General features: G+C 46.6%; 1 long non-coding RNA gene across 1 annotated transcript; it reads right to left on the reverse strand.

Annotated features, from left to right (window-relative positions):
* Positions 1-6,342: 6,342 nt before the first annotated feature.
* LOC144590083 (uncharacterized) lies at positions 6,343-13,465 on the reverse strand. Its single transcript, XR_013546162.1, has 3 exons — positions 13,440-13,465; positions 7,752-7,810; positions 6,343-6,397 (listed from the first exon to the last, which is right to left on the reverse strand). It is a non-coding gene; the product is annotated as an uncharacterized LOC144590083 (long non-coding RNA).
* Positions 13,466-15,313: the final 1,848 nt, after the last annotated feature.

Below are 15,313 nucleotides of genomic sequence, written 5' to 3' on the forward strand. Positions count from 1 at the left end.
GGGTGATGAGAGTGTCCATGGGAGGGATGGGGATGGGGAGAGTGGGTGATGGGGGAGAGTGGGTGATGGGGGAGAGTGGGTGATGGGGCAGAGTGGTGGGGAGAGTGGGTGATTGGGGCAGAATGGTGGGGAGAGTGTCCGTGGGAGGGGATCCAGTGGGTTGGAGATTTGACTGATATGAAGGTACAGCACAGCAGTCAGTTATTTGGCTTATTGAGTCTGCACTGACCACCAAGCACCCATTTTATGATCAATTGCCCCATAGATTCTCCCCCTTCATTTATAGCAGCCAATTAACGTAGCCCTCACACATCTTTTGAATATGGGAAGAATCCAGAGCACCCTTGGGAAGCCCACAGAATAACAGGGAGAATGTACAAACACAGGCAGCAGCAGATATCAGGATTGAACCAGGGGTTACTGGAGCCGTGTGGTGGTAGCTTTACTAGTTGTACCACTGTGCCACCTAAACCATTGAACAGACAAACTTTGGTGTTCAAACCCAAGGATTGCAGGTGTGCAGTACACAAGGTTGCCAGCACAGGTGTGCACAATATTTCCCTTCATTTGTCAGGCACTAAATAAGAACAGTGTTACAACTTTATCTATTGGTCAGGCCACACCTGGAGTACTGTATAATTCTGACCTAGGATTAGGCACCTGAATTATGAGGAACGACTGGATAGACAGCGTTAGCTTTCCCGGGAGTTGAGGAGGCTGAAGGGGACCCGGTGGACATGCACAAAGGTATGAGAGTAAGAGACAGAGCAGATAGTAGGAAACTAGATGGCTCACTTTTAGGAGAAGTGGGAAAAGATTTAGAGATCTGAAAATAACTTTTTCAAGAGAGGGTAGTTGGAATCTGAAACACACTGCTCGAGGCAGTGGAAGCAGTGACTCTCACAACATTTAGAAGTTAGAAGAGGATTGATGAGGGCAGTGTGGCCTGCTAAATTCAGCAAGGCCTTTGACAAGGTATCGCATTGTAAGCTCGGCTGGAAGGTTAGATCACATGGGATCCACGGCAAACTAGCCAATTGGTGAGAAAATTGGTTTGATGGCAAGAGCCAGAGGGTATAGTAAAGAGTTGTTATTCAGATTGGAGATCAGAAACCAGTGGTGTGCCACAGGGATCGATGCTGGGTCACTATTGTGGAATGACCGAATGGCCTAATTCTGCTCCAATCACTTATGACCTTGTCATGGCCCAGCTAATGTCCACATAGACAACGATCTTTAACCTCAATCAATCCTCTTGGTCACCTCTTTAAAAAACTGTCTGCTTTGTGAGATATGATTTCCTATGATTATCCCTGATCAGTCTTTATCTATCAACTGCTGGTAAATGATGTCCCTCAGAATCACCTGCAGTTACGTACTCACCCTTTCAAGCTTGACAATATCTTTGCTATAACATGGTGACCAGAACTGAACACAATATTCTAAATGTGGTCTCACCAACGTCTTATAAAACTGTAACATGACCTCACAACTTCTATACTCAATACTCTGACTGATGAAGGCCAAAGTGCCGAAAGCCTTTTTGATTACCTTATCTACCTGCGACGTGACCTTCAAGGAACCATGCACCTGTACTCCTCGATCCCTCTGCTCTGTAACACTACACAGAGGCCTACCATTTTACTGTGTAGGTTCTACCCTTGTTTGACGTCCAAAAATACAACACCTCACACTTCTCTGCATTAAATTCCATCACAACTCCTCCGCCCACCTTGCCAATCGATCCAGATCCTGCTGCAATTGTTCACAACCATCTTCACTATCTGCAAAACCACTAACTTTGGTATCATCAGCAAATTTGATAATCTTGCCCTGTATGTTCTCATCCAAATCATTGATGTAGATGACAAACAGTAATGGGCCCAGCACCAAACCCTGAGGCACACCACGCGTCACAGGCCTCCATTCTGAGAAGCCACCTTCCACCATCACCCTCTGCCTCCTTCCATGGAGCTAATTTGCTATCCTTTCAGCTGTCTCTCCTTGGATCCCATGAGATCTAATCTTCCAGAGCAGCCTACCATGTGGAACCTTGTCGAACACCGTACTGAAGTCCATTAACACAACTTCTACAGCTCTGCCCTCATCAACCTTTTTGCTCACGTCTTCAAAAAAATCAATCAGAATTCTGAGACATGACCTCCCACGTACAAAACCATGCTGACTATCCCTAATTAGCCCTTGCCCATCCAAATGCCTGTATATTCTATCCCTCAGAATACTCTCCAGTAACTTACCAACTACAGATGTTAAGCTCACCGGCCTATAGTTCCCAGCATTTTCCCTGCAGCCTTTCTTGAAAAGAGGCACAACATTTGCCACCCTCCAATCTGGCACCTCTCCTGTATTTAAGGATGACTCATAAATTTCAACCAGGGCTCCCGCAATTTCCTCTCTAGTTTCCCGGAATGTCGTCGGATATATCTGATCAGGCCCCGGAGATTTGTCTACCTTCATACACGACAGTACCTTCAGTACTTCCTTGACGGTAACAATGACTCTCATGACACTTCCAGTGACTGCTCCAATTTCCTCTGCCCTACTGTCTTTCTCCTCAGTAAATACAAAGGAGAAATACTCATTTGAGGACCTTGCTCATCTCCTGTGGCTCCACACAGAGGTGACAGTTTTTATTCCTGAGATGTCCCACTCTCTCTCTAGTTACCCTTTCTCCCTTAATTATTTATAAAATCTTTTGGAATTGTTCTTGAGGCTACTCGCCAGAGCTATCTCCTGGCCTCTTTTTAGCCTTTCTGTTCTCCTTTTTTTAGTTGCTCCTTAGTTCCCAAAACTCCTCCAGGGGTGCACTTGATCCCAGCTGCCTATACCTGTCCCATGTATCCTTCTTGTTTTTGACTAACATCTCAATTTCCCTCATCAGCCAAGCTGCCTTATTTGCCTGCTATGCCTTTCACTCTAACGGGGACGTACACATCCTGAGCTCTCTTTAGTACACTTTTAAAAACATCCCACTTGGCCGATGTTCCTTTCCCCATCAAATAACCTGCTCCAGTCAACTTGAAGGGTCTCTCATACCCTCAAAGTTGGCCTTGCCACAGTTGAGCATTTTAACACATGGACCCTCTCCATCCCGATCCATAGCTTTCTTAAACCTCATCTGAACCCTTCATGCTATGATTTTCCCAGTCTATATTAGGAAAGTTAAAATCCCCTACTACAACAACCTTATTTGACCTGCAGCTGTCTGCAATCTCCTGGCACATTTGCTCTTCTAATTCCCGTTGATTATTTGGACGTTTGTAGTACACCCCTTTCCTGATCATCCCTTTCTTGTTCCTCAGCTCCACCTATATAGTTTCAATAGACGAACCGTCCGTAATGTTACCTCTGAACTTAACCTCTGAACCTAGCCGTGCCATCCTCCTTAATCAACAATGCAACTCCCCCTTTGCTTTTTTCGTCACCCATGTCTCTCCTGAAGTTTCTGTACCCCGGATCATTGAGCTGCCAGTCCTGCCCCTCCCTTTTCCAGGTTTCAGTCATGGCTACAACGTCCCAGTCGTTCGAACCTAACCACGTCCTAAGCTCATATGCCTTACCCATCAAGCCCTTGCATTAAAATACATGCAGTTTAAACCATCCCTCCTTCCACACTCTCCGGCTTTTTCCCTCTTCTGTCCATCAACCTTTCCTACACCACCCTCCATTCTAACCTCTCCTGTGCCTCTGTCCTGCACGAGATCCCACCCCACTGCCAATCTAGTTTAAAGCCTCCCATGTAGCATTAGCAAACCTTCCCGCTAGGATGCTGGTCCCCCTCCAGTTTAGGTGCAACCCGTCCCTTTTATACAGGTCACCCCTGCTCTGGAAGAGATCCGAAAGATCCTGAAATCCGAATCCCTGCCCCCTGCACAAACTCTTCACGGAGTTGGACAAAAGAAAATTCACCAGGATGTTGCCTGAAAAGGAGGTTGATAAAGGATAATAAGATCATGAGGGGCATTGACAGCATAGATAGTTGTAGTCCTTTCCCCAGGGTAGGAATGTCCAGATACATGGGTAGGAAAGGAATAGAGAGATGAGATCCCAATGTGGTCAAATGGGGTCATGCAGATGAGGATCATGATCAGCATAGACAAGGTTACCTGAAGGAAACGTTTCTGTGCTGCACTACTCTACAACTCTATAAGCATCGAATTGAGCTCTTTGGCATACTGGGTTCATGCAATTTACCCAACTACACTAATCCCATTTGCCCACATTAAGACAGTATCCCTCTCTGCCAAGTCCTATTTAAGCATTTGACTCAAAGCTTTTTAAACATAGGATTCAGATTAACATTCAGCGCGGAAACGGCCCCTTTGGCCCAAGTCCTCGCCAACCAGCGACCCCCGCACATTAACACTATCCTACACACACGAGAGATGGGGTTTTTAACATTTACCAAGCTTACAACCCAAGAGTATGAACATTGAATTCTCCAATTTTAGGTGACCTCTAACAACCCCCCCCCCCGCCTTACCTGGCTCACGCCTATTTCTCCCTTCCCCCTCCTCTTACATCTTTTCCTATGGCTTCACAATTTGTAATCCCCCTCCTCTCTCCAGCTTTCTTTCCCCCCACCTCTTACAATCAGTCTGAAGAAGTATCCTGACTTGAAACGTCTCCAATCCACATTCCTCAGAGATGTTGCCAGACCCACTGAGTTACTCCAGCACTTTGTTTCTTTGTTTAACACAGACCAGACTTAGACCCAACCAGTGACCCAACCAACACAATCACTGACTTGTCAGACCCTGGTCATCCTTCTCCCTGTTCCCTTCCAGCAGAAGGTACAGAAGCTTGAAAGCGTGCAACACTAGACTCCAGAACTGCTTCTTCCCCTCTGTTATCAAGCTTCTGAACGGTTCTTCCATTAACTAGGGTACTAAACCAATTCACCTCTACTGCATTGCAGACATTGGACTTTGTTTCTGGAACTAATGCACTACAAAGCTGAGAAACATATTCTCAGTTACTCCAGCACTCTGTATCTTCCCCTTTGTTCTATCTATTGCATTCGAGTTTGGCTTGATTGTATTTATGTATAGTATTTTCTGATCTGATTGGAAAGCATGCAAAAGAAAGCTTTTCACTGTATCTCGGCACATGTGACAACAATAAACTTAAGCCGAACCTAAACCTAATATTGTGTAGGAAAGAACTGCAGATGCTGGTTTAAATCGAATGTAGACACAAAATGCTGGAGTAACTCAGTGGGACAGGCAACATCTCTGGAGAAAAGGAATGGATAACATTTCGGATAAGGCTTCTTCAGACTGAAGGGTCTCGACCTGAAATGTCACCCAGTCCTTCTCTCCAGAGATGCCTCCTGTCCCGCTACACCTAATATTCACAGGTGAAATACTACAAGATTGGAAGGCTTGAGTTATTAGGTGACATTGGATCAGCTGGGGACACAAGAAACTGCAGGCGCCGGAATCTTTAGCAAAAACAATGCTGGAGTAAGATGCTGGATTCAGGCAGCATCTGCAGAGGGAATAGACAGGAGACCTTTTGGGTTGGGAACCTTCTTCAGATTGATCAGACTGAACAGACTGGGACTGTTTTCCCTGGAGTGAAGGAGGCCGAGGGGTGATCTTATGGAGGTTTATGAAATCATGGGAAGCATAGAGAAGGCGCATGGTCACAGCCTATACTCCAGCATAGGGGAGTCTAAAACTAGAGGGCGCAGCTTTAATGTGAGAGGGGAGAGACTTATTCCCACATAGGGTGCTGGGTATAAGGAAGAAGCTGCCACAGAAATTGGTAGGGATGGGTAGAATTATAACGTTTAAAAGACATTTGTACAGGTTTATGCATAGGAAGGGTTTAGAGAGATATGAGCCAAACAGGCAAAGCTCACTAGCTTTGGTAGACATCTTGATTGGCATGGATAAGCTGACAGGTCTCTTTGCATGCTGCATGATTCTAATATCAGATATCTGTGGGGGAGTAACATGCTTGGATCTATGGCAGGAGTTCAGATAGTTTATGTGTGGAAATAACAGATACCAGAGTTACAGAGTGGGAAGTCATTCATTGTCTGTAGGAAGTCATTTACATGTTGAATAACAGATACTAGGAGTGGGTTACAAACTGAAGGTTTTCAATGGGTTTGTGTGTTTCTGTACACAATCTCAAATACTGCAGCTGAGGCCAATGTAAAATGCCCAGAGAACAGACCTGAGAACACTTCCTGCTGCTGTGTGATTTGAAAAGCCCACCCACCCTCTAGAGAAATTGACCAAAGGCCTGTGTGCCAGCGTGTCACCCCAGACCCAAATCCCACGATGGTCTTGAACCGTAAGTACTACTGACCTTTATTTTGTTGTAGTTATACGGATCCCTATTCACATTGCGACCCTGGGGGGGCCTGGAAGATAAATGGAAGGGGTGAGTTACTACCTCCAAGCTGAAGAGTTCCTGCACTTTGCTGACAACTTCTTCACAGGGACAACACTTCCTGTTCTGTCTCAGTGCCAGAGACCAGGGGCTCCGTGGTAACTCCAGCGTTGCAGAATCGGTGCTCCCACACTGCAGCTTGGAGCAATGACAGCAAATATACCCCGTCCCGGGTTTGCCGGGTGTGAAGTGTAATAGTGAGGAGGTGTGGGAATTGTGGGAAGAACTGAACTGCTCTCTGTCTTGTTATGAGCACTTCGTACCGTGGAAATAGAACTTTATTTTAGTGAAGTGTCTCATAGGTTGAACATGTCTGACCTTGTACTTTTGATCTTTAATGTTAAGGCTGATAAGGGAAAGAGGAGAATTCTGGATCACAATAGTTAACCATGTTAACAAATATACGTGACCCACTCCACATTTCTTGCTATTAAATATGATATTAAAAGGTCGCATGCTCTGAGTCAGCAGAGCAGTCTCTGGCTTGACACCGTTATTGTGAACAAAGAAGTGAATTGTCACTCACGTCTTGAATATATTATTCCAACAGAGGTCTGGCTTTGTCTCTGCAGACCTTTAGTGACATCACAACAGATTCTTGGTCTCTTTATTTAAAGAGAGGTATAGCTGCCATGGAAGCAATAGACAATAGACAATAGGTGCAGGAGGAGGCCATTCAGCCCTTCGAGCCAGCACCGCCATTCAATGCGATCATGGCTGATCACTCTCAATCAGTACCCCGTTCCTGCCTTCTCCCCATACCCCCTCACTCCGCTATCCTTAAGAGCTCTATCCAGCTCTCTCTTGAAAGCATCCAATGAACTGGCCTCCACTGCCTTCTGAGGCAGAGAATTCCACACCTTCACCACTCTCTGACTGAAAAAGTTCTCCCTCATCTCCGTTCTAAATGGCCTACCCCTTATTCTTAAACTGTGGCCCCTTGTTCTGGAGCAGTTGGGTGAATGGTGAAAGGTTGAGTCCTGGGATGGGGTGCTGTATGAGAGATTGAGCAGGTTGGGCCGAAGCTCACTGGAGATTTTGGAATGAGAGGTGATCTTCATGAATTGTCTAAATTGTGCGGGGGACTGACAGGGTTGTGTCAGATTCAGGGGCGGCCATTTGAGGTGGAGCTGAAGACCTTTGCTCAGAATGCAGCCGTGCAGCTGCAGAACCAGCTGTTGTTCTGGCGCTGGTGCCCAGTGCCTGGGCTCAGTGGAGACCACAGCCCAGCACCACAGCCCGACACTACCACTGGAGACCCCCCTGTCAGCTCTCCCTGACAACTCCCATCTCTCACTAGAACCCATCTGAGTAACGAGACTTACCACCAGCCATGGATGGTCCACCACTCAAATTTACATCCTTTGCCGGTCCAGTGATTCACCTGGAGAAAGAACAAAGAAAACCCATCACTGAAACAGAATGGATGAAAAAGTTTAAAAAAAAGATAGATCATTGGGGTCATTGTCAGGCAGAGAGTGGGCAGGCAATGGGAGGGTTTGGCAAAAGGACAGAGGGGTGAGTGAACAAAGGGAGGGGTGGAAGAGACAGGTGGATGGGTCAAAGTGACTGTGGGATTGGTTGCTTCTCTCCAGGTGGATGTTTCTCTGCTTCTCAGGATATGAGTGAGAGGGTGCAGAGGAAAGTGGGACCCAGAACAAGCGATACACATTGGTACCAATGTGGAGAAGGCAGCAATGGAAGTCTGTCAATGTTGCCAGAGGTGGACAGGTGGCAATCTCTGGGCTGCTGGCACGGCCAGGCTTCAGGGAGAACAGAATATGAAGAGAAGGTGGTAGACTGGTAACATCCATGGTGCATGCAGGTACATTCAGATTCAGAGGCAGATGAAACCTGCATGAGATGGACGGGTCACAAGTTAATAGGATTGGGACAATGCCCAAGTCACTACAGTTGAATCAAGATCAGCAGGGTATGGGCATACCAGGCAATAACAGCAAAAATAAATAAGGGGAACAGAGGGTGTGAGTGTTGGATGATGACAGAGAAGGAATTGTTGGATAGGAGCAAATTGAGAGACACAATCTGGTGTCCACAATATACACAGAATGTGATGAGTAAGATTGGTGAGCTGTAGGTACAAAGAGCCATGTGTGATTATGATGTGCTGCTGATCACATGGCTCATTCTCGGCAGAACAGACCTCTTAATATTCAAAGATATGGTGGACAGAAAAGGCAAGGATGGAAAACAGGAGATGGGGGGCAGAGGAAAATGGTATTATAGACTATTGATTAAACATTCCCTTCTCCAAACAAGACAGCATCAAAGCTTCACCGTCGCCTCTCGCCGATGGACGGATGCCAACTACTATAGACTGAAGAGAGGGGATGTCTTTGAGGCCATGCACAAACTCGCTTGGGCTGGAATTCACTTTGCAGAACTTCCTCTTCTTCCCGACGTCGTTCATGCCCACGTGCACAACCACTTCTGGCTGTTCACCCTTCCTCTTGAGGATGTTCTGAAGTCGGTCTGTGACATATTTAACCCTGGCACCAGGGAGGTAACAGACCATCCTGAAGTCCCGCCTGCCGCTACAGAATCTCCTGCCCACACTTCGGACAATGGAGTCACCCACTACTATGGCTCTGCCTGACGTCGGTCTCCCCAGTCGAGTCTCCTTGCCAGGATTGGAGCCACCGACCTGTTCACCGCTTGGACTGGAAGCGTCTTCTGCTCCGACAACTCCTAAGGGGGCATACCTGTTTTCATTCGGCACAGCCACCGGGGTCGCCTGCTCTCCACGTTTACTCCCTTTTCTCCCAGTCACCCACCTGCTCTCCTCCTGAATCACTGGCGTAACAACCTCACTTGTCCAGGAAACTCTCATTTTCCAGGATGGCCCTAAAGTCATCCAGCTGCTTCTCCAGTTCCCCAACACGTTCACTCAGGAGCTGCACCTGGACACAATTCCTGCAGGTGTAGTCTCCAGAAGCTCCATAGGCATCCTTGACCGCCCATAACCTGCAGGAAATACACTGCACCAACCCGCCTGCCATTTCTTCAGTGGACAAAAAATCACAAGTTTCAAAGATCTGGGATACCAAAGAAAATTAGAGATTGCCAAATTTTATTTGGAGAAAAAAATAAATGGACAGAATACTTTTCAACTCGTGTTTCCTTACGCAAGCATAGATAATGTGCTTTGTGTTAGTAGATAGCGATATGGACCGCTCTCCCCAGTCCTCATGTATCACCAGTGTTGATGTTGTGGCAGCTGGCACTGTCACTGAAGAATGGGAGATGTTTTATGTACAGACGAGGAGTATTCCCACACCAGGGAAAAGTAAAGGAACTCTGGTGCTCCCTGGATCACCCAGGAGGGAGTGAAGGAAGGAGTGAGCATGAGGAAGGTGAGACTTCAATGGAAACCCACCTGAATGTGGTGAGATGGGAGAGGCAGTGAGTACAAAAGGAGAGAGGCTTTTCAAGGGAAAGTGGAACAGAGCCTTCCAAAGGCCTGTAAATGGGATGAGCGGAGTGAGGAGATCAGGGTATAACGGAGTGATCTGCATCAAGGTAGAGGCACAGCTGGAACATGGCTGAGGGCATTGTATCACCCGTTATCAGGAAATGGGAGCTGCCAGAAGCGGAGTGATGCAGATCTGGGAGAGGGGGTGGGGGTAACTGATGAGGAGGAGGAGGAGGTAACACTAACAAGTCACTTGCACTGGAAGGGATAATCCCAGGTTGTTAAAGGAGGCAAGGGTCGTGGAGCAGGTGGCTGTAACCTATGTTGCCACCACCTTCTGTGTGAAGAAATTGACCCTCAGGTTCCAATCAAATCTTGCCCCACTCACCTTTAACCTAAGTCTTCTTGTTCTTGATTCCCCCACGTTCGGTAAAATACCCTATCTATTCCCCTCAAGACCTTATACTCCTTTATAAGATCATTGCTCATCTTCCTGCACTCCAAATAATAACGTTCTCACCTACACAACCTCTCTCTGTAGCACAGGCTCACAAGTCCTGGCAACATCCTCTTCTAGCTTCTCTGTGCTCTTTACAGCTTAATGACATCCTTCCTATTGCAGAGTGACCAAAACTGAACACAATACTCCAAATGCAGCCTCAAAGTCTTGTGCAACTGTAACACAATATTGCAACTTCTTTACTCAACACCCTGATTAATGAAGGTATCAAAAGCCGTTACTACCCATTCCTCAAACCTCCCTGAGAGGATGTTAGTCCTTTTCCAGTTTTGATGCACCCTGTCCCTCTTGTACAGGTCACACCTGCCCAGAAGTGATCCCAGTGATCTCATCAGCTAAAGGCCTGCCTTCTGCACCAGTTCTTCAGCCATGCGTTCATCTATTCTATTGTTACCATCATTGGCATATGGCACTGAGAGGAATTTTGAGATTACACTCTGGAAGTTCTGCTTTGTAACCTTCTACCAAACTCTCTAAGTTCACCCTGTCGGATCTCACCTCTCGTTCTGCCTAGGTTGTCAGTACCATTGTGTACAACAATCTCAGCTGTTTTCCCTCCCCTTTCACAATGTCCCGGATCCAATCCAAGACATCCCTGTCCTTGACACGTGAGAGGCAACAAACCATCCTGGGATCTCGCTCTGAGCCAAGGGGAAGTCCATCTCTTCCCCACACCACAGCTCACTGAGATGTTTCCTTGCCCTGCTGTGCATCACAGCCAACTGTGGTGCCACACCTTGGCTACTGCTGCAACTTTCCTCTGAGAGACCGACTCTGTCTGCAAGGGGAATGACCACAGGGCACTCACTCCTGCACGACCTGCCTGCACTTACTGCTCCTCCTGGTCATCCACCTCCTTCCTTTCTCTACCTGCAGTGTGACTAATTGCTAAATTCAGTCAACAAAGTTCTCCGTAAATCAAATTCTCCACGGCACTACACAGTGGGAAGCTGCAGCTGGACACAGCCTCCTGCAGGTGTAGTCAGACACACCAGAAATGTTCCCAAACTCCCACAGGAAGAGCAGACCACTGGCCTAACCTCCATAACCTTTCCTCTTGTTCTACCCTTATTAGACCTTTGATGTATATGGTCTCACTTCCACCTGGCATTGCTCTGCCCATCTTATTAGATCAATATCACCATGTAACCAATCACTCTTCAGACAGAAATCCAGATAGACACATTCTGTCCCAAATAAACCTCCTCACCATGGGTGGCACATTGGCGCAGTAGTACAGCTGCTGCCTCCCAATGCCAGAGACCCGGGTTTGATCCTGACTACGGGTGCTGTCTATATGGAGTTTGCACGTTCTTGCTGTGACTGCGTGTGTTTCCTCCGGATGCTCTGGTTTCCTCCCACATCCCAAAGACGTGTGGGTTTGTAGGTTAATTGTCCCTAGTGTGTAGGATAGAACTAGTGTACTGGTGATTGCTGTTCAGCACGGACTCAATGGGCCTGTTCCACTCTATATCTCTGAAACTAAAAACATGTACTCGTTACTGAAGGAATCACTGATCAGAGGAGCAGGACATGTCACAAGAGGGTCTGATGTCAGAATGCAGCTGTTTTATGGATCGCTGACTGAGGGCAAACGATTAGGTGGTGACAGAACAAGTTTCAGAGATGCTCGTACAGTATTCTTGAAGCCTTTCAACATCGACACACTCCATTGGTAACAATGAACAGTGGATTGTCTTATTTGGCATACCTGCATAAAGTGTGTGCTCGGTCGTAAAGAGTTATCATGGAAACAGCCCCATTGATCAAACTCGTCCATGCCGACCAAGGTGCCTCACCTAAGCTAGTCCCATTTCCTTAGGTATGGCCCATATCCCACTAAACCTTTCCTGTCCATGTGCCTGCCCAAATGTCTTTTAAATGCTATTATTGTACGTGCCTCAACGATCTCCTCTGGCAGTTCATTTTCCATAACTACCACCCTTTGTGTGAAGAAATTCTTATTAATTCTTTCCCCTCTCACCTTAGGCCTATGCTCTCAGGTTCTTAATTCCACTATCCTGGGTAAAAAACTGTACATTCACCATATCCATTCCCTATGACTGATGAAAGCCAATACACTAAAACTCCTCTTTAATACCCAAACCACCCGTGATGCCACTTTCAGGGAACTACACTTTACACTAGCACTTTCACTGCTTAGTTTTTAGTTTAGTTTAGAGATACAACGTGGAAACAGGCCCCTCGGCCCACTGAGTGCGCAGATGAGCAATCCCCACACATTAACACTAATCTATACACACTAGGGACAAATTACAATTATACCCCGCCAATTATCCAACAAACCTGTATGTCTTTGGGGTGTGGAAGGAAACCGGAGATCCTAGAGAAAACCCACACAGGTCACGGGGAGAACTTACAAACTCTGTACTGACAAATACCTGTAGTCAGGATCAAACCTGGGTCTCTGGTGCTGTAAGGCAGCAACTCTACTGCTGCACCACCGCCCGATCCCTCTGCTCTACAACACTCCACAGGCCCCTCCCATTCACTGCGAAGGTTCTACTTTGGTTTGACTTTACAAAATTTAACATCTTGCACTTATCTGCATAAAACTCCATTTGCCTCTCCTCGGCCCACTTGCCCAGCAGATCAAGACCCTGCTGTAATTTTTGATAACCCTCTTTGCAATCTGCGATACCACCTACTTTATTGTCATCTACAAACTTACTAATCAAGCCTTGTACACTCTCATCCAAATCAGTTGTAACCTGAGACAAGCCTCTTCATTGTCCACTATACCACCAATCTTCTCTCAACCTTATTGTTCCAAACGTGCGTTTCAAGGTAGATAAGGAAAGGTACAAGGATTAGAAATTAAGGATCTGAAGTGGGGAAGGATGATATGAATGTCATGAAACAGGACCTGGCAAAAGTTGACTGGGAGCAGGTACATCCATAAACCTACCAGTCATGCCATCCAGATTCTAATTATTAGTACGGCAATATGATCTCTAAAGCAGCTTCTGTGATAATGACACTATTTGCATGCTCTCACAATCAAAGCACTCAGACTGGCACACAAATAATTCCATTTACCTTACAGACATTTTTCACCACTTAAGTGCCAGAACATTAACGGTAGGATCTCCCAAGTTAGATTTGCTATAAAACAAAAGTGTTTTCATTAACGGATCTGTGAACTGGCCACACGAGGAAGTGCTGATAGAGCAAATAGTAATTGGCGGTACAGCCCCCGTTCACCTACTGCATATAAACCACCACAACACGCACTCACCTGGTAACTCCAGAGATGGGGGTAGAGATGTCAAAGGGAGGGAAAGAGTCAGAGTGGTCTAGGTGGGAGCAGAGTCAAAGTGGCAGCAGGGGTCATGAAATGTTTACATTCCATCTGAGTACACCAATCCAGTCATCTAGGTAGACAGAGCTCGGTTCAGTTTAGTTTATTGTCACATGTATCGAGGTACAGTGAAAAGCAGTGAAAAGTGACCAAAGGCAGCAGATCAAAACACCATCCACATTCCCCTCAGCCCCACACTTTCTGAACTTGGACGTTTCCTCACTTGCTTCCAATCCACTCACCACCCTCCCATTCATCTAGGCTTAATCAATGTAAATGCTGCATTCTCCAAGTTTATAATGTGAAGGTGTTTCTGGGGCTACTTGGATTATGAATCCAAATCAGGTCTTACATTGTTCAATCCATGGTCTATAAAGAATATCAAGACAATAATGAATACTCTCCACATTCCTAGATGCGTGCACTTCCAATGACACTCGGAATGCTTGACTCATGTCTAGATGACCAAGGCGAATAACGCATTTAATGAGCACCCAGTCTATTCACACCCTCCACAGTGATACACCATGGCTGCAGTGTGTCCAGATTAAACTCCATCAGTCGTTTCTCTGCACATATTTTCAACCTATCTATATCCTGCTGAATCATTCGACAAGCCTCCTCACTATCCATAACTGCACCAATTAGGCAGCATCTCTGGAGAAAAGGAATAGATGATATTTCAGGCTGAGTGAGAGTGTCAGTCCAAAGAAGGATTTCGACCCGATACGTCACCTAGACGTTTCTCCGGAGATGCTGCCAGACCAGCTCAGTCTTTGCATATGCATGGGCGCAATCCCTTGTTAGGACAGGACGAGGCACTGGCACCTCAGGCTTGCCCCGGCCACTTGGCCTTAGTCTCAGTGGAAGTGCTGGCTGTCTCGGATTTTTTCCTGACAGCCCAGTCTTGACCACACAATGGTACTGGCAGTCTCAGTTTTGTCCCAGTAACTCAGTCATCCTCGGACGTGTGACAGGGGAACACAGCCAACAGGGAGCCCTGCGCCTTGCGCCTTGCGCCTTGCGCCTTGCGCCTTGCCCCTTGCCCCTTGCCCCTTGCCCCTTGCCCCTTGCCCCTTGCCCCTTGCCCCTTGCCCCTTGCCCCTTGCCCCTTGCCTTTCCCTTTCCCACACTCTCCTTTTCACTAGAATGCCTAGGTTTATAGGGAACAGGCTGAAAAGGTTCTGGTGACCAAACCAATATAAGCTAATTGCCCCCCGCTGTTACCAATGATGCTGAGAATTGCCTCTCCTGGCCTGTCAGCCAATGAGAGGGACAGGAGCGGCATCTGAAGGAGGGGTCCATCTCACATTGTGCACATCAACTTTGAATTCAATCTATCAAGTCTCTGTGGATCTCATGTACTTTAGCCTTTACATCAGCCTACCATGAAGGCCTGTGTTGAAAACTTTACTAAAATCCATTTATTCAACACCCATTGCCCTACGTTCAATCATCTTTGTCACCTCCTCAAAAAACTCAACCAATTTATTAAGATATCATCTCCCCCTCCCAAAGTCATGTTGACTATCCCTTAAAAGACTTATTATGGATAGATTAGGATTCTATCCCTAAAAATCTTCTCCACCAATTTTTCTACCACAGCCTCACC

This window comes from Rhinoraja longicauda, unplaced genomic scaffold (genome assembly GCF_053455715.1).
Source record: "Rhinoraja longicauda isolate Sanriku21f unplaced genomic scaffold, sRhiLon1.1 Scf000121, whole genome shotgun sequence".
Taxonomy (NCBI): domain Eukaryota; kingdom Metazoa; phylum Chordata; class Chondrichthyes; order Rajiformes; family Arhynchobatidae; genus Rhinoraja; species Rhinoraja longicauda.